This window comes from Perognathus longimembris, chromosome 9 (genome assembly GCF_023159225.1).
Source record: "Perognathus longimembris pacificus isolate PPM17 chromosome 9, ASM2315922v1, whole genome shotgun sequence".
Lineage (NCBI taxonomy): Eukaryota > Metazoa > Chordata > Mammalia > Rodentia > Heteromyidae > Perognathus > Perognathus longimembris.
Genome location: NC_063169.1, coordinates 9,954,308 through 9,972,805, shown reverse-complemented (window position 1 = coordinate 9,972,805; position 18,498 = coordinate 9,954,308). Strand labels below are relative to the sequence as shown.

The 18,498-nt window shown below is 37.7% G+C and overlaps 1 protein-coding gene across 2 annotated transcripts in view; it reads left to right on the top strand.

Annotated features, from left to right (window-relative positions):
• Kcnq5 (potassium voltage-gated channel subfamily Q member 5) overlaps positions 1-18,498 on the top strand; it is a 486,711-nt gene that overhangs the window by 200,836 nt on the left and 267,377 nt on the right. The window lies entirely within an intron of this gene.

Sequence of the window (18,498 nt, the reverse complement as noted above, 5' to 3'; positions counted from 1 at the left end):
CAGGCATGAGTCAATAGTACCTGGCTTTAAATTTCTTTTGAGTCGTAAAAATATTATTTTAAATACATAGTTCACTCAGTTGGGAATGCCAATGAAAAGCTCACTCATTTAGATAACTAAGTTATTTAGAGGATTCCAGTGTAGGCCCTTCTACTTGAAAGTGTTGTGAAAACCAGTCCTTTGTGTTTTATAAAGGTAGGAAGCACTAATGGAAGATTAAGGAAGGAGAGCAGCTAGATTCTCTACCACCTAAGCCACAGCTCCACTTATGGCTTTTTGGTGGTTAATTGGAGTTAGGAATCTCCTGCACTTTCCTGCCAGAGCTGTCTTTGAACCTGAATCTCCAAATCTCAGCCTTCTGAGTAGCTAGCTTTACAGATGTGAGCCACCAGTGCCTGGCTTCCAATAAATAGTCTTTTGATGGCAGTGATCATGATACCAATTTATCAAAAGGAGAGTGGACAGAATTTTGGAAGAGAATTGGCCTTAAGTAAAGCTTAAAAAGGAAACATATGGATTTTCGACTGTTAAGGCTTTAATCCACACCTATTTTCTCCTCCATGGGCTGGGGATATGGCCTGGTGGCAAGAGTGCTTGTCTGGTATTTTCTCCTCCAGTAAGCTTTATGCCCAGCCTTCTCTGTGCCTTGAGAATTTCAGTTTGTGTTCTAAGGTTGCTATCGGGGATGTATTAGTTAATAGAAGCTTGCATGTGTGTTTATGACCAACCACTTATAATTGCAATTAACACAGAAAAGCTTTCAGAAGAGGAAAATAGGAAAATGTTGCCTAACTCTCATAAAGGAGAGCTTTCTTTGTGCTTTGTTTTGTGCCAGTCCTGGGGCTTGAACTCCATACTCGAGTGCTGTCCCTGAGCTCTTAGCTCCAGCTCCATTTTGTTATTTTGCTGGTTAAGTGGAGCTAAAATTCTTACAGACTTTCTTGCCTGGGGAACTTTGAACTGCGATCCTCAGATCTCAGCTTCCTGGGTAGTTAGGATGACAAGTATGAGCCCCCAGCACCCAGCTGACTTACAGGTTTAAATGTTCCTTGCTGAGATAATCGAAGCAGCCCCGGGAACATCTCCAGCGAAACTGAATGGCTGGCATCGCATTGCAATCCAAAAAAGCTAGGAAAGAGAATCTCTAATGAAAACCACAGCACAGCAAACACCCCAGAAGAGACCTACAGTAGAGTTGGGATATTTGCTGAGCCCTTGAAAAGTCAGCATTGCCCTTTTCTTGTATTATCTTCATAATGTAGAGTCAGGAGAACTTTTTAGGACCAATATGCTTAGCCAGCAATAAAAATGTAATGTGATATTCGTAGACATTCACAGAGGATGGTTTAATAATAATAATTAGTTAACAAGATTAAAATTAAAATTTTTCATGTCCAGTGTGGAATTAAGATAGAGACTTTAGACTGGGCTTTGTAATTCAACTCTTTACCCAGCCCTAAAAATCTAATCCAAGAGAAAAATGACCAGCAGATAAATTATAAGACTGTGGTTCTATTCTCCAAATATCAAACTCATAAGGCCAAACAAGTCTTATTTGAAGCTACTCCACAACCTTTAGAATAACAATCTTTTTTTTTTTTAAAGAAACAAAAACCATTTCTGGCCAGGTTCTAGTGACTCTGTACCTATAATCCTAGCTACTCAGGAAGGTGAGATCTGAAAATCCCAACAAAGACAACTAGGGTAAAAAAGTCTTTGAGTACATTTGAAATGTACTCATTACTACCTAATGTAGGTAAGGAATCTCTACTTCACCTTGACAATAAAAAAAAAAAAGTCCTCGAGACTCTTATCTCCAATTAACCACCAAAAAGCTGAAAGTGAAGCTGTGGCCCAAGTGGTAGAACACCAGATTTGAGTAAGAAAGGTAAGGGAGAGCCCATAGTCACTGTTGTACAGATTTATGTATTTTTTTAAAGGATTCTCTTAGTGTACATTAATTGAACAGGGTCAGGAGCTCACTGTGAATTTTTCTTTTTCTTATCAGTCCTGGGGCTTGAACTCAGGGCCGAGGTGCTGCCCCTGAGCTTTTGTGCTCAAGGGTAATACTCTACCACTTACCGACTTAACTGCTTAGGTTGGCTTTGAATCACTGTCCTCAGATCTCAGCCTCTTCGGTAGCTAGGATTATAGGGATGAGCCACAAGAACCCGACTTCACTGTTACATTTCTATGCATGCATACACTAAAGCCTACTCAAACTGACTCGACCTTCACTTCTATTCTAATGCCATTTCAACAGTTTTCATTGATCTATGTTATATATGCAAATGAATTACTTAGCTCACAGTCAAATTATTTGTCTCTCCATTTTCCCTCTCAGTTTCTGTTCATATATAGGAGAGTCTGTTTTACTTTCCTGTCATTATTTTTTTAAGTGTGTAGTAATTGTACCAAAGATTTTCACTCTATTCTGATTTGCATTCAGTATAGGTTTTTAATGAGAATACCTCTCTCTATTGCTTTCTCCTTACAATTCCAGCAACTGCTGGTTTCCTTCTTATAAGTTTAATTAATGTATGATTTCTTTTATGGCAAGAGACCTTCTACTATGAGTTTATAAAATGTTCGTGAGGTAGAGCTATAATGCTGGCTCACTTGTAGAACAGCCAGTGACCGGGAGAACAGAGCTGCTGTCCAGGCCAACTGAAATATGAGTCAATGTCTGGGCTTTTGTTTGAATCTTAAGTCGTTTACTTATCGGAGATGGCTTGCAGGGTTGGCACGAGCTACAATGACGTTTATTTGAGAGTTGCTCAACGTCTGCTTTCTATGTAAAGGAGAGGCAGAGCTGTGGCTTCTCTGCTCAGGCTCTGGTCCAGCTCCATGAGCGCCTGCCTACTGGATGCCCAGTCGATTTCCTCGTCACTGCTGGCAGCCACATCTCCTGTGTGACTCTTGTTCCCAGCTCGCCTATGGGAATAATAATCTTTCACGCTTATCTAGTTCCTGGAAATGCTACGAAAATTGATGAGTGAATGGATGAAATACTTGAAATCTGCAGATGAATGTGTTATATAAACACAGGAGAATGATGCCTTTCCAGGCCACAGCTAGAGCCCACAGCTTCTCTAACAAGCCCGGTTTTCCTGGCTTGGTGTTTCTTGTCTGGGGTTGTTTTATTCTGAGGGAACGGATGTGCCTTTTCTTAACATGCGAACCTCATTCTTGATCCAGTGGAAGATAGGATGTGAAGATCAAATTATATTTTTACCAAAATATGGACTAAAGGTCTCCTAATCTCTTTCATTCCTTTAAGGTGGAGGGTCTTGAATTTTTGTGATTCGCTATATAGTAAAAAGAACAAGAGCCAAGTGCCTGGTGTGGATTACAGGTGTAATCCTAACTACTTAGGGGGTTGAGCTCTAAGGATTGTGGTTTGAAGCCACCTTTGGCAGGAAATCTGTGAGACTTTTATCTCTAATTAACTGCCGCAAAGTTATAAGTGGAGCTGTGGTTCAAGTGGTAGAGTACCGGCCTTGAGCAAAAATGCTTAGTGACAGTGCCCAGGCCCTGAGTTCAAGCCTAGGACCCACAAATTTAAAAAAGAAAGAAAGAAAGAAAAAGAAAAACTTGTTTGCTGAGCAACAGATATTCTTTATGTTTGGGAAAATTCTGGCAAAGGTATTCAAAACCCAAAAGTGATTGATTTCTTAGAAGTATGACTTTTATAAACAATTGCAAAGAATGGTTTCTAAAGACCTATTGAATTCTAAAACTCCTTAAGTGCTTACTTTTGCAACAGTGTATTTTCAGTTAAGGATAATATCCTTACCTTTTCAAGAAGTTCATTAAAAGCAAGTCAGGTGGAAATTTGAGGGGACATACTCAACTTGCTTCAGAAAACATGTGCTGTTGAAACTTGACAAAACACATCTGAAATGATTAGTTCAATGACTCTCTCTGCAAAATACAATTTTGTGCCTCTTGAATTGTGTGTCAACAGTTAGCAATATTAATTAGCACTCAGCAGTCAGGAACTGAGCTCATTCCCAGCTGTTAATCAGAAACCAACTCAGCAAAGACCCTTACGATCTAAACAAGTCTGGCTACTGGTCCTCAATTCACACTGTCATACTTTTCTGGACAAAGCTTTATTCCATTTTTTTTCAAACTTCAACAGTTGTCACTACTTAGAATTTATTTGAAAAGATCCGTTTAGAGAAAAACTTAGCATGTACAAGGCAAAATACAAACTCTTGTTTTGCCTTTAGTGACATTTCATTGTAAACTTAAAATCAGCCATACTGGAAATAGGCCCATTAAAGAAATATTACCTATAGGCTAGAAGTTCTCCTCCGAAGAGCCAAATGTTAAATATTTATGAGCACATCATCTACTTATCTGTGATTGCAAAATCTTATACTAAACTCAAACTTCAAGTAGGTTCTTGGACATCACTAAAAATTTTACTTCAGGTGTAACTTGGTAAATTATTTTTGAACTTTCTATTAACACAGCCCAGGCAGGTATGCAAGAGGATTGGATAGCTTATCCTTATCCTTGTGTCTGTCTAATGGCAGGAGACACATGTCAAATGACATACAATGAAATGTGGAAGCAGAGTACCTTGGGGAAGAGAAAGGACTCTCAATCGAGCTGCAGATCATTACAGTAATCTTTCAGTAGTGGCTTTCCAATAATACTCCCCTGTAGAATGTGGTTCTCATTCATTTAATTGATTAATTCACTTAATCCCTAATTCATTTAAATTATTAGTTTCCTTTACTGTTATTATACAGGTCATGTACAGATTACAGTTACATGATTCAGGTAATGAGTACATTTCTTTTCATACAGTGTCTTCTGTTCCTTCATGTTCTCCCAATCTCTCCCTCCTGTCCCCACCCACCAGTTGTATAGTTCACTTTCATCAGTGACCAGTGAGCTCCACTGTGGCACTTCCCCCCACCCGCCCCCCGTTCCTCTCAAGTTCTGTACCCTCCCTCCAAACACTCCTCAGATGTACACCTAAATACACCATGCATAAGGTAAAGAAGACAGAATCATGAGCACCTAAAAACTGAAAAAAGACAAAAGAAAGAAAGAAAGAAAAAACCAGGTATTTTGTTTCCATGTCTTGGAGTTTGTTTCAGTATGTATAGTATTTTATATAAATATATGAATAGGCATTTAGACATTATGCCTTTGTGTTTTGGTTGTACTCCCTTATATTTGTATGAATGTTTTTGTTTTGATTTTGATTAACATATTACTTGTATGTATTAATGGAGAATATGACATTTAAGACTGTGCATAGTACTTGCATTAAACAATCAGGGTAATTAATATTTCCCTCTATCATGTCACTATGTTTGAAGGTTTTGAGCCCCTCTCTTCTTGCTTTTTTTTTTTTTCTGCCAGTCCTGGGGCTTGGACTCAGGGCCTGAGCACTGTCCCTGGCTTCTTTTTGCTCAAGGCTAACACTCTGCCACTTGAGTCACAGTGCCACTTCTGGCCATTTTCTGTATATGCGGTGCTGGGGAATTGAACCCAGGGCCTCATGTATAAGAGGCAAGCACTCTTGCCACTAGGCCATATCCCCAGCCCCTCTTCTTGCTTTTTTAAAGTATCTTTTTTTTAAAGTGAAATATATTAACATATTATATGTTGCTATTATAAGACATAATATAGAATAGTCATATTAGTATATAGGTTATATATAAGTATGTTTTCCAACTAATAGAAAAGACAAGTATATGAGTATGAATATAGTTCCTTACAATATGAAATTGTTGTATTACAATTTCAGTTAACGAAATTATATATGAAATATTTATAGTCACATATTGCTTAGGCAACACTGAATGTCTATGGTGGTAAAACTGCTAGGAAATTATATAGCCATAATTAATGACGGTTTTAATTTTGGTCATTAACATGCTTCCTTAACATAAAAAGCATTTGATGTTGCTCTAAAATTCTTGGGTATTTTTTTTAGTAATCCAAAGATTTTATTTTAAAAAGTCCATCATTAACTCTTAAAGGAGAATAAACTTGAGCATAAATTAAAGATGTTTTATTATATTCAGTCATTGGAAGTATTGTGTATTCTATTGATCTGTCTTTAAAATGTCAAAGCATTTTAAAATCATACTAAATGACTTGCTAGACTTGCTAGGAAGACTGTAATGGGCTCTCTTTCCCTTTCTCTCTCTGCTCTCTCTTTCTGTTTTGCTCTCTACATACACACACATACACACAAACACACATACACACAGATACACACACATACCATATATATATGCTATATATATATATATATAAAATGGGTGATTAGAGCAAATAGATTAATTTTTTCATGCCAGTTGATAAGTGTCATTTATGGGCTCACGGTTTTCCTATTGTAATTGTATGGCCTTGTAGAAGAAAAGATATAATTATCATTTTCAGCGTCCCTGGCCTCACAAAGTAAATGGCTCTTGATATTGACATTTTGTACTGTGCATAATCATATTCTCCATTCAGAGGAACAAAAAGTGCTACACTAGTATTCACTCTTCCACGGCCATTGTCTTATCAATTACCACTCAGAAAAGAAGCTGCGCCCAGTCTCACCCATTGCTAATGATCACGTTCTCACTAAGCCTTTGCAATATTAACCATTCAAATTACATTCACACTTCTGATAAGAAGATCAGAAATCATACCATTGTAGATTAAAATGTTTCATCAGTTTTCATGTTTTTAGCAGAACAGGTTAAGACTATTTAAAATTTGAATGTGTTTAAGAAACATGAAATTCTTCATTAAATAGAGCTACTAAAATGTCTTATCAAGTCTTACTTCTAAGGAATGAAATATTTTCTAATGTACTATGTGAAGGATGTAATGATTACAATAAATAACAGTACACATGAGGAAAGGGTAATCTAAGTGTTTTAGAAAGCACATACACATGCACAAAAATAATAAGCCAAATCAATTAGGCATTAGCATTTATATATCACTGTCTAGTAGGCAAGTCAAGACAGCATTGCATTTAGTTTGCTCAAGCATTTTTACATATTCTGACACCACACCAAGGAACTGATACCACACATGGCTTGATTTAGTTTGTAAAGGCACTTTGATGAATTTCTGGCTAATGTTAGATCAGCAAGAGAAAGAAATTGTATGGGAACAAAGGGCTTGGAAATAAGTGGTTTATGAGTCAGTAGCATATTAAGTGGTAGAAATAATGAGTTCGACCAGCTGAGACATAAAATCCACCATGCAGATTTCAACCTCTGAGATAGATGAGATTTTTAAATTATATTTTAGCAGAAGGCCTAGCTTCTGAAAGTCTTAGATATCCGTTTTGCCTCAAATTTGTCAGAATAGTCAGCTACCCATATGCTTAGGTTCACCGACTTCACATGGAAAACACTCAAAGAAAAATGTTCCATGCTGAACATCTAGAGACCTTATTTCCAAAACAGTACAACATGGCAGCTATTTATATAACACTTACATTGTGTTAGATAGTACATTATGTGCAAATACCATGCCATTTTATAGAGTGGACACCTGCAGATGCTGGTATCCATGATGAAAAGAGTCTTAGAAACAGTCCGCAAGAATCTCGGGGTGACTGTAACAACTGTCTCACAACTCATGTATAGGTGTAGAAACATCTTAATAAAAATAAATTTGGATTGGCACCCGTGGCTCACACCTAGCTACTCAGGAGGCTGAGGCATGAAGATCACACGATTCAGAATCAGCTCAGCAGAAATGTTCAAGAGACTCTCATCTGCATGGAACTGGTAAAATTGCACTTGTGATTCAAGCTGGTAGAACACTGTATTGAGTGAAAAACAAAACTGTGAAAGCCAGCGATGTTTAGCATTTCTTCATGTGTTTCTTGGCCATTCTCATTTCCTCTTCAGAGAAGTCTCTTTTTAGGTCATTAGCCCATTGGTTAAGGGGGCAGTTGGTTCTTTGAGGGTTTGTTTTGGAAGAGTTTAATTTTTTGAGTTCTACGTATATTTTCGATATGAGGCCTTTGTCTGTTGTTGTATGGCTTGTGAAGATCTCCCAATCTGTGGGCTTTCTATTTATCATGCAAGCTATGTCCTTTGCCCTGCAGAAACTCTGCACTCTGATGCAATCCCATTTGTCCAACCTTTCTTTGACTTGCTGTGTTTCTGGGCCTTTATTAAGAATGTTCCGTTCTGTTCCAAGGAGCCCAAGTGTTTCTCCTATGTTTTTGGGGTATCTGCTTTTACCTCAAGGTCTTTGATCCATTTGGAATTGACTCTGGTGCAGGGTGATATATAAGGATCTAGTTTTAGTTTGTTGCAGGTGTTGAACCAGTTTTGCCAGCACCATTTGTTGAAGTGGCTGTCTTTCTTTCATCCTATGTTTTTTAGCTCCTTTATCAAAGATTAAGTAACCACAGATCTGTGGGTTCATTTCTGGGTCTTCAGTTTTATTTCATTGGTCCTCAGGTCTGTTCTTGTGCTAGTAGCAAGCTGTTTTGATTAATATAGCCTTGTAATAGAGTTGGAAGTTGGTATTGAAATTCCTCCAACACTGATCTTTTTGCTAAGGATTGTTTTTACTATTTGAGATATTTTATTGTTTCAAATGAATTTCTGGATTGCTTCCTGTATTTTCTTAAAGAATGGTGTTGGGATTTTGATGGGTATCGCATTGAATTTGTAGATAGCCTTTAGAAATATTGCCATTTTCATGATGTTAATCCTCCCATTCCAGGAGCATGGGAGGTTTTACCATTTCCTTAGTTCTGCTTTAATTTCCTTTTTCAGGTTTTTAAATTTCTCATCATAGAGGTCTTTTACTTCTTTGGTTAAGGTTATTCCTAAATTTTATGTTTTTTGAGGCTATTGCAAAAGGAGTTGCTTTCACGATTTCAGCCTCACTTTCTGTATTGTTGGCATACAGAAAAGCCATTGATTTTTGAGGATTTATTTTATACCCTGTTACTTTGCCAAAGTTTTGGGTCAGCTCAAGTCAAATCAAAACAACATTGAAATTCCAGCTCACCCCACTAAGAATGTCCTTTATCAAGAAAACTAATAACAACAAATGCTAGAGGGCATGCGGCCAAAAGGGAACCCTACTACACTGTTGGTGGGAGTGTAAACTTGTTCAACCACTCTGGAAAGCGGTATGGAGGTTCCTGAAAAGGCTAAACATAGAGCTCCACTACTACCCAGCAGCCCCACTTTTGGGCATCTACCCAAAAGATTACAAGCAAGAACACACTAAAGCCACCAGCACAACTTTGCTCGTCACAGCACAATTTGTCATAGCTAAAATATGGAACCAAGCCAGATGTCCCTCAGTAGATGAATCAGTCAAGAAAATGTGGTACATATACACAATGGAATTCTATGCCTCTATCAGAAAGAATGACATTGCCCCAGGCATAAGGAAATGGAAGGACTTGGAAAAAGCCATAGTTAGTTAAGTGAGCCAGACCCAAAGAAACAGACTCTATGGTTTCCCTCATTGGGAATAATTAGTACACATCTAGGATAATCCTAGCAGAAGCTTACAATCGCTCAATAGCTATGTCCATATGAACACATAAGATGATGCTAAGTGAAATGATCTCCAAGTTATGGAAACAAGTGGTTTATCATTTTTGCTATTTTCAACCTACCATGTGAAATTATGCCTTTTTCTTTTGTCTTTCTTACCCATGGTTTTACCTCTGATATCACTGTAACTATTTTGGGTACCTTGGATATTGTATATTCATTTATTGGCACTAGGGAAGGGAAGGGGGACATCAAAATGGAGAGACAAAGGATAAAAGACAAACCAATGCAACAGCAATACTTAAAAAACTATATGGTGTAAACCAACTGTACAACTTATGGTGGGGAGGGGCAGGTGAGGGGGATGAGGGAGGAGGTAATAAGTTGGATAAGAAATGTATGCACTGCCTTAGGTATGAACCTGTAACCCCTTTGTACATCACTTTGACAATAAAGTAATAAATTTAAATTTTAAAAAATCTGTGAAAACAAAAAGCCCTGAGTTCAAACCCTGGTAACCAGTAACACAAAAATAGAAAGACAGATGATAGATAAGACAGCTATATAGATAAATAGGCACATAGGTAGATGATGAATAGATTGATAGACGTTAGGTAGTTATAAATGAATAAACTTGATTAGTGGATATCTTTTATTATTCTAGTTCCTCCTTTCCCTCTAAGGTAAACTTTTTATTTATTTTGATCTATACAAATATCAATTAGCCAGATTCAGTAAATATATCAACATAGATTCAAATTTCTATTCCTGTAGTACAACAGCTATGAGTAATTGTTCTAAAACAAGCTCCATTACTAGTTCCGAGTGAAGAATGAATTTCCACCGTCAGTGATCAGTTCTATCATTCTGCCCGAGGTGTTCAGGGGTTAGTCTCTGCCCAGAAGTTATACCGTTCATTTTGCTGTCCTGTTTCCCAGTGGCAAACCAGGGGACATGTGACAAAAATGAGCCATCAAAAGATGGCCTTGTCTAATAAGTGCAAGTGCAGCAAAGGCGCAAAACATCATATTTCTGCCAGAGAAATCTGAGTCAAACCTAAAGGGAGTTGGCGAAGAAATAACTGTAAGCTGGAGCTCACAGAGCTACCATTCAACTGATTCTAGATGATATTCAGCCAGGAGAGAATGGTGACATATACGAGGAAGGTGGTCATGGTGATGAGGACAGCGAGGTCAGCAAAAACAGCAAATGAAATTCTTGCAGGCCAGAAGAACTTTCAGCTTGGCACAAGTGATGCACAACTGTAATCCTAACCACTTGGGAGAATGACATCTGAGGATCATCACATTTGAAGCCAGTTCAGGGAAGAAAAGTGTGTAAGATTCCCTCTATAATCAATCAGCAAAAAGTCAAACTAGAGATGGAGCACAAGTGGTAGAATGCCAGTCTTGAGCAAGCAAGACAAGTAAGAGTGTGAGGTCCTGAGTTCAAAAACTGGTACTGCTGAAAGGAAGGGAGGGAGGGAGGGAGGGAGGGAGGAAGGAAGGAAGGAAGGAAGGAAGGAAGGAAGGAAGGAAGGAAGGAAGGAAGGAAGGAAGGAAGGAAGGAAGGGGGAGGAAGAAAAGGAGGAAGAGAGGGAGGGAGGGAGGAAGGATTCGAGGGAAGGGAAAAAAGGAATGAAGCGATGGAGGGAGGCTGGTAAGGAGGAAAATAAAAAACCTCTCAGGTATCCTCCATGCCATGAAAGGGCAAAGGACAAAACTTTGGAATTGAATCCAAATTCACAAAAATGTTTGACAATTTGCAAAGCCATAAATGATGCCTATTCTATATAATGGTTCATGGTTCATAGGTTGGCCAAGTTTATAATTGATCAAAGATGATCAGATTAGGACATTGTGTTAAGTGAAATAAACTGGGCGCAGAAAGCCAACGATCACATGATCTCACTCACGTGGAATCAAACCATTTTGATTAAAATTTCTCCTGAAGAGGTAACACATTTCATTCTTAACATTTTAATGTTTTAAATTATAGTGTGCTTGGGAGAAAAATGAGCAAGAGGGTAACAAGCTTGACAAGAAATGTACTCACTACCCCTTCCCTAGGTAAATGTAATTCCTCTGTACATCAACTTGACAATATAATTAACTGTAAATAAAAAATAATTTACAGTGTGCTAATCCTGCTTTTTTTTCCTTTTTTGTTTTTTATACATTTATCGCTAACATGTTGGAATTTTTCAATTTGGTTGGAGGAGAACAATGGAAATGGTGACTGACCAAGAGGCATTATACTCATAAATTGACACGTTGAATTGAAACGCCTTTATACCACTACTGAAAGATAATTTTAAAATAACTAAATGAAAATAAGAAATCCATTTAAAGGTCCAAAATTTTTCACATTAATTATTAAGATTGTGCTGGATGGTTTCAATTTGAAGTCATTCTCATAGTCCCTTTCATTACTTTCAAAGCAACAATCACTTGTATACTTCTGTACAAAGTAGTTCATGGTGTTTCTATACATGCATATCATGTAGAAGCTCAGATTCACCCCTTCTATTGTTCGTTCTTAACCTATAGCCTCATTTTTCAGGTAGAATTTTTCTTCTGCAGATGAATGCCATTTCTATGCAAGTTCTTTGTGGATTTTTTTCCACATAGACCAAGAATTTTCCCAATGACTAGCACAGTTGAAGTGTTATGTCATCCTAGCTACTCCGGGGAAAGAGATTGCAGGATTGCGATTTGAAGCCAACCTGGGTAGATCCATGAACCTCTTATCTCCAATTAACCACCCTCCAAAAAGCCGGAAGTGTAGCTAGGGCTCTCGTAAAAAAGAAAAAAAAAGCTTTTGTGACTTAAACCAAAAAGCTCAGGGACAGAGCCTAACCCCTAAGTTCAATTAATAAGCATAACTCTTTGCCCTGTGTGTACATGGTGTGTGTGTGGGCATGTGTCAATATTGGGACTTGAATTCTGTTGATTCCCCTATCTCAGCTTCTAGTTCCTGGCAATGAAAATATCTCCTAGAGAGATTCACAGACTGTTTACGAGCTGTGCTTTGTATTGCTTTGTTTTAATAAGTAGATTTTAGTGGGTTTCATTGAGCTATTTTCATACGTAGCACGTACTTGGATCAGTCCTCTTCACGGTCATCACTCTCTCCTTTAGTGCTGGAATCTGTACAGGAAGTACAACTTAACATGTTACAAAGCAAGTTCACAGATGAAGTTCTTGGAGTTGCTTCGGAACTGACTTTGACATTTGACTTTGAGATTAGAAATAGAACTCAAAGGATTTAGAGAATACATAGCATATACCTAGTGAAATAACTGGTGTTTGTTGACACATCAGGGGAGAGAAAATAAGTGTTTTGGTTTTTGACCCAGTGAAATAAATGGTGTTTGTGTACAAGTCAGGGGAAAGAAAATAATAGTGTTGTTGTTGTTGTTTGCCTTAGGACACTGAATTATAGCCAGAAACAATGAGAATTTTCTCAAGGTTTTACCTCATACAGTTAGCTGGAGAATATGCTCAAGTCTATAGCATGGCCCCTCTCAAAGAGTTTACCATGTAACTCAAGTACAATTTGCTTGATTAACATTTTTCAATGCCTATTTTTATTTAACATTTTTAAATGCCTATTCTGTGCCCAATATCGGATAACTTCTTGGTATATGTGAGAAAACAAAGTACACAAAGAACTTTCAGAGAAATTGCATTTTTCAGCAGTAAGAAATACCTTGTTGGATAATGATATGAGGAAGTGGTGCTGTGGCTCACGTGGTAGAGCACTAGCCTTGAACACAAAGAGGCTTAGGGACAGCACTCAGGCCTTGAGTTCAAGCACCCCAACCAACAACAAAAAAAGGAAACTTTGAAAAATGATGCCAATCAAAGGGGGAAATAAAGAGCTCAATAAGCTGACATCTGAGAAATAATTTGAATTGAATTAAAATTCATAGAACTATCTATGGGCTATTGGGAAAAAAATGTCATTCTAATTTCTCCCATGTAAACCTAGAGAACAGTTTCAGATAATGAGCTATGTTTAAAAATTGTTTCTGCATGTCTTGTAGCATACCTGTATGGACAGTATAGTTAGCTGTCATGAAGTTCTCTTTGTTTATTAAATGCATGGCAGCCATGGAACAAAGTCATGACTGATATCTTCCAGATTAAATCATTGTGCTGTTTTCAGCTATAGAGTGTACTTCTATCGTATTCCATCATTATCTTAATCATCCTCTCCTTTAATGGCCTTAGATTGCCCTTTCTCAATATACTTAATTTCTGTCTCCAGTCAAGTGCAATCTTTTGGTAAATGAATGCCATTCTTGGAGAAAAAAATATTATTGTTCAATATAACTTGGTGACTTTCTGATGCTTACAAAGTTTCCTTCCTTATTTTTCTCCCACTTAAGATTTGTGTATATGTACATATAAAATACACTGACAGAACCATTCATATTCATAAAGCTTAGAAACAGCCTGTCTCTTGCCAAATAAGGCCTAACCTTTAAGAATTCCATATTCTGAAGCTGAACATTATATTTTCAACAAATATAGTAGCAAAAGAAGTCTTTGTTCTCTTTTTGACTAACATATTAATTGTACAAGGGGGGGGAGTTCATTGAAATATTTCCAAAAATGCATGTAATTTACTTTGATCAAATTCATCCCCTCTATTACTTTCTTACCCCCTAACTCTTTTTAAAACAGTTTAAACGGGTTCCATTATTCCTTTTCTTTACAGAACATGACATAATTCAATAATATTGTTCCCCCTTCTGCCTTCTCCCTTCCTGCTGGTTTCTATGCTAAATAATTCTCCTGCTTTATCATTATATCATTCCTCTTTTAGGTAGATTGCACATATACAATATTTGTCTTTTTTGATCTGGCTTATTTCACCAAACACGATGATTTCTAGTTCTACTCATTTTCTTGAAAATGACTCAGTTTCATTCTTTACAGCTAGGTAGCACTTGTGTGTGTGTATCTGTATGTATTTGTATCAATTTTTCACAATCATTTGATTGTGACACTTGGGCTGACTCCATGATTTTTCTACCGTGGCTAGCACACACAGGTTTAGATACTTGTATTTTAGGTTGACCTACATCTCTTCAGTGGTATTCATAAGAGTTGTGTAGCCGGATCAAATGGTAGTTCTAGTTTGTTGTTTGGGGTGTCTTTCTTAAGATTGATATTGGTTTCCATAGTGGCTGCTCTAATTTACATTCTTACCACAGAGTTAGAAGGGAAGGGTTCAGTGAGGACTGTTGAATTCATGCATGGTTTTTAGCTGAGTGAATAAGTTGAGGCTCTTCATTTCTAGTTATAGAGTGTGTTGTTAAAGTTGGAAGTCCAGAAATGCATTTAAAACTATTTGAGAACTTCTTACTATTTTCAACTGTAACTAAGTATGCTAAGTCAACTGTTTCCATCTTGAATTTCCAAGTTATCTCCCTGTCCTCTGATAATCCTCATTCAACTCTCAGCTTTTATGAGACTAGTGTTTGTAGATTTTGAATATTAATGAGATTATGTGATACTTTTTTTCTACTTTGGGGGGGGGATTTTTTTCACCTAAAGTAGTATTGTCCAAACAGTGATACTCACTAGATACTATGTTGGAAGTGAACTTTTCAACTTGAGGAGGAGAAAGGTCAGGAGGGGGAAAAAGTGGGAGAAATGGAAGAGGTAACACTAAAGAAATGTATTCATTACCTGATTTACGTTACTGTAACCCCTCTGCACCTCACCCTTACAATAAAATTTAAGTAAAAATATTGCTCAGTTCTATTTAGGAGTCTACAAATGACAGGATTGAATTCGATTTTTCACACATCTGTCAGTCCTGTGTATGTCTTGTTTTGGAGAGTATCTATTTTACATCTATTAGCTAGCTATTTATTGCATTATTTGTTATTGTATTTTTTTTCTTTTGGAGTTCTTTATATATTATGGATGTCAGCCTTGACAGAATTATGATTTGGAAATACTTGCTAATGGAACAATGTAACGTGAGGGATTGTGGGGTGTTAGGAAACATACTTTCCTCCATTCTGTGGGTTATGTATTCCTTTTGGATTCTTTCATTTGCGGTGCAGAAGCTTTTTAGTTTGATGTTATTCACACACCTATTGATCAACCAAAATTCTTTTCTCCCCTTTTGTTGTTTCTGCCTTCAAGAAACGATTAAAACTTTTTCTCTGTGTAAGATAGTCCATAAGACAGAAGAGGAGACATGGCCCCTCCCCCAAGACCCAAGGTCCTGTGGAGAGCTGATAGATGCTGGAACCATGGAGTAAATTCTAATGGTGGGAGGCATCTAATTCTAAATGTCAAAAGCATGGGGACACTTCCTCTGCTTTGCGCTCACATTTACTGTGCCTCATTTTATCTTCCACTGGTGTCTTATCTGCAAGATGACCCTTCCATCCTGCTAGAACTCCATTCCAATCTAATCATTTCAACAGGACTTTCTAAAAGTACTTGGCTTTCATAAGGAAAAACTTTAAAAGTACTTGAGTCCTACTTGTACTGTTTATTCTGTGTGAGTTTGGCTCACTTAAACTTTTCTTAAAGTTCATCTTCCAATTCTATAAAAGAATGAGAACAAACAAAACAAAACAAAAAAAAACAATTGGGAGAAGGCAAGTAAGATGTAAGACCAGAAAATCTCTTCTTAGGCAAAAAAACCCCAAAAAACCTAAACAATTCATTGATACAAAAACGAATCACCACAGTGTAAATTCTGTTTTTCTCCTTTTTTAGATTGTCAAAGTCACTGAATTTAATAGAATCAATTAATTCATTTTCTACTGTCAGAACTTTAATCAAGCAGTAACCCTTTCCCTTCTCCTTCCAATACAGCTCCTCTGTCATAAATATATCTCATGCATTTGGAGGTAAGGAGGTGAATTCCCATGACCCTTATTTCTCTCTTGTCTTGAGGTTAATTTATTTCTAGTTTACTGCCCTGTTATGAAGTGTGTGTGTGTGTGTGTGTGTGTGTGTGTGTGTAAAATGTGGAGGGAGGGAAAGATACAGTAGTTTTCCTTTTGATTATCCTTGGACTGATTTTCTCTGTTCATTTCATGGAGATTAGTGTTGATGTACACACTATTAAAAGCTTTATGAGAAGTGTCCTCTAGATATTAGTTTTAGGGCTTCTATTTTTAGAGAGTGGTACGAATATTGCTATCCAATCTCCTAAATTTCTTCCATGCTGATCGAATTAAGAGTGGCCACCAGGCAATTTGAAACCTTTCAAGGACGTGAACAGAATAGAGAAATCCTGTAGCAGCTAAAGATGAAAACAGTGTCTGTTGTCTGAAATCTTCCTTTTTAATACTGACTCAGAAGAAAATGGCATTTATCACTATGTAGACCAACTAGCAAACTCACATATGGAAAATTAATGTCAGAGATTCACTTCAGTAAGAATTTAAAATGCAAGTAGGTTTCTAGAGGGCCAACAGCAAAATATCAATAGTAGGAGGGCCAATGTGGTACGGGGAAATTAGAAAATGATTGTGAATGCCACTCCGAATCCCAGGAGTGCATAAGTTCCAGAATTGGAAAGGTTAAAATTTTTCTTGCATATTTTTTTCCTTTTTAGAATGTCCTTTATTAAAGATTTCTAGAAAAGGTTTTCATTAAAATTCAGTCTAGCCAGGTACCAGGGGTTCACACCTATAATTCTAGCTGTTCAGAAAGCTGAGAGCTGAGGATCCAGGGGTAAAGCCAGCCCAGGCAGGGAAGTCCACAAGACTCCTATCTCCAGTTGAGCACCAAAAGCTGTAAGTGCAGCTGTGCCTTAAGTGGTAGTATACCACGTACTAGCCTTGAGAAAAAAAGCTCCAGGACTAGTACGCGTGCACATGGACACACCACACACACACACACACACACACACACACACACACACACACACACACACAAAGAAAAAAAATCAGTCCAGATTCTTCTTTACTTACTGTAAAAAATCATTCTTAGTGTGGATTTTGTATAGATTTATCAGAACCTACTTGATTTATAAACACAGGAAAATAAAATCAAATAAACCCAGCTTAGGCCCTTGTAATTTCAAATTCTTCTGAGCAAAATCTTCTAATAAGGAGACCTGTATCATTGCTTCGTTGTCAAGTACTTGAACCAACTCAGTTAATTTCCTTGGTGTGGAGTTTAGCACTTTGAGTGTGTGTGGAGAGGGGCGGGTGTTGGTATTGAAGCTTGAACTCAAGTCGTGACACTTTCAGTTAGCTTTTTCACTCAAGGCTCATGTTCTGCCACTTGAACCACCCCTCCACTTCTGAATTTTAGTGGTTAATTGGAGATAAACGTCTCAGGGACTTCTTTGTCACACTAACTTCGAACTTCAAACCTCAGATCTGTCTCCTGAGTAACTACGATTGTAAGAGTGAGTCACCAGGGCCCGATAGTTTATGACTTCCTGTTTCTAGTTTCCTCACTGTGTCTGTTCCACTTTCCTGCTCTCTGAAAAATATTTCCTCAGCCTACACATTGCTTCCTGGCCCTACTACATCTCTGGAGTTTGCATGTTGTCCCAGCCAGTGCTTGGTGCTAACTGACTCAGAGTCCACATGAACTTTCATACCAAGCCCTTGAAGGCAAATAACTGACTTACATCTTTTTTCCCAAGATTTTTTTTTCTTTTTGTGCTAATCCTGGGGCTTGAACTCAGGGCCTGGACCTTGTCCATGAACTTTTGTGCTCTGTGCTAGGGCTCTACTGCTTAAGCCATGGCCCAACTTCCAGCTTTTTGGTGGTTAATTAGATATAAAAGTCCCTTGGACTTTCCTGCCAGGGGTGACTTCCAGGGGTGACCCTCCGATCCCAGCCTTCTGAGGAACTGATGTGACAGGTGTGAGGGACAAGAACCCAGCTCTTCTCTACTTCTGAATTCCCTGAAGAGGAGCCTAGTGGTCTAGCTGAGTCAGCAGTCATGAGATCCAATCATTGGCCATGGGGCTGAATGAAGTAGC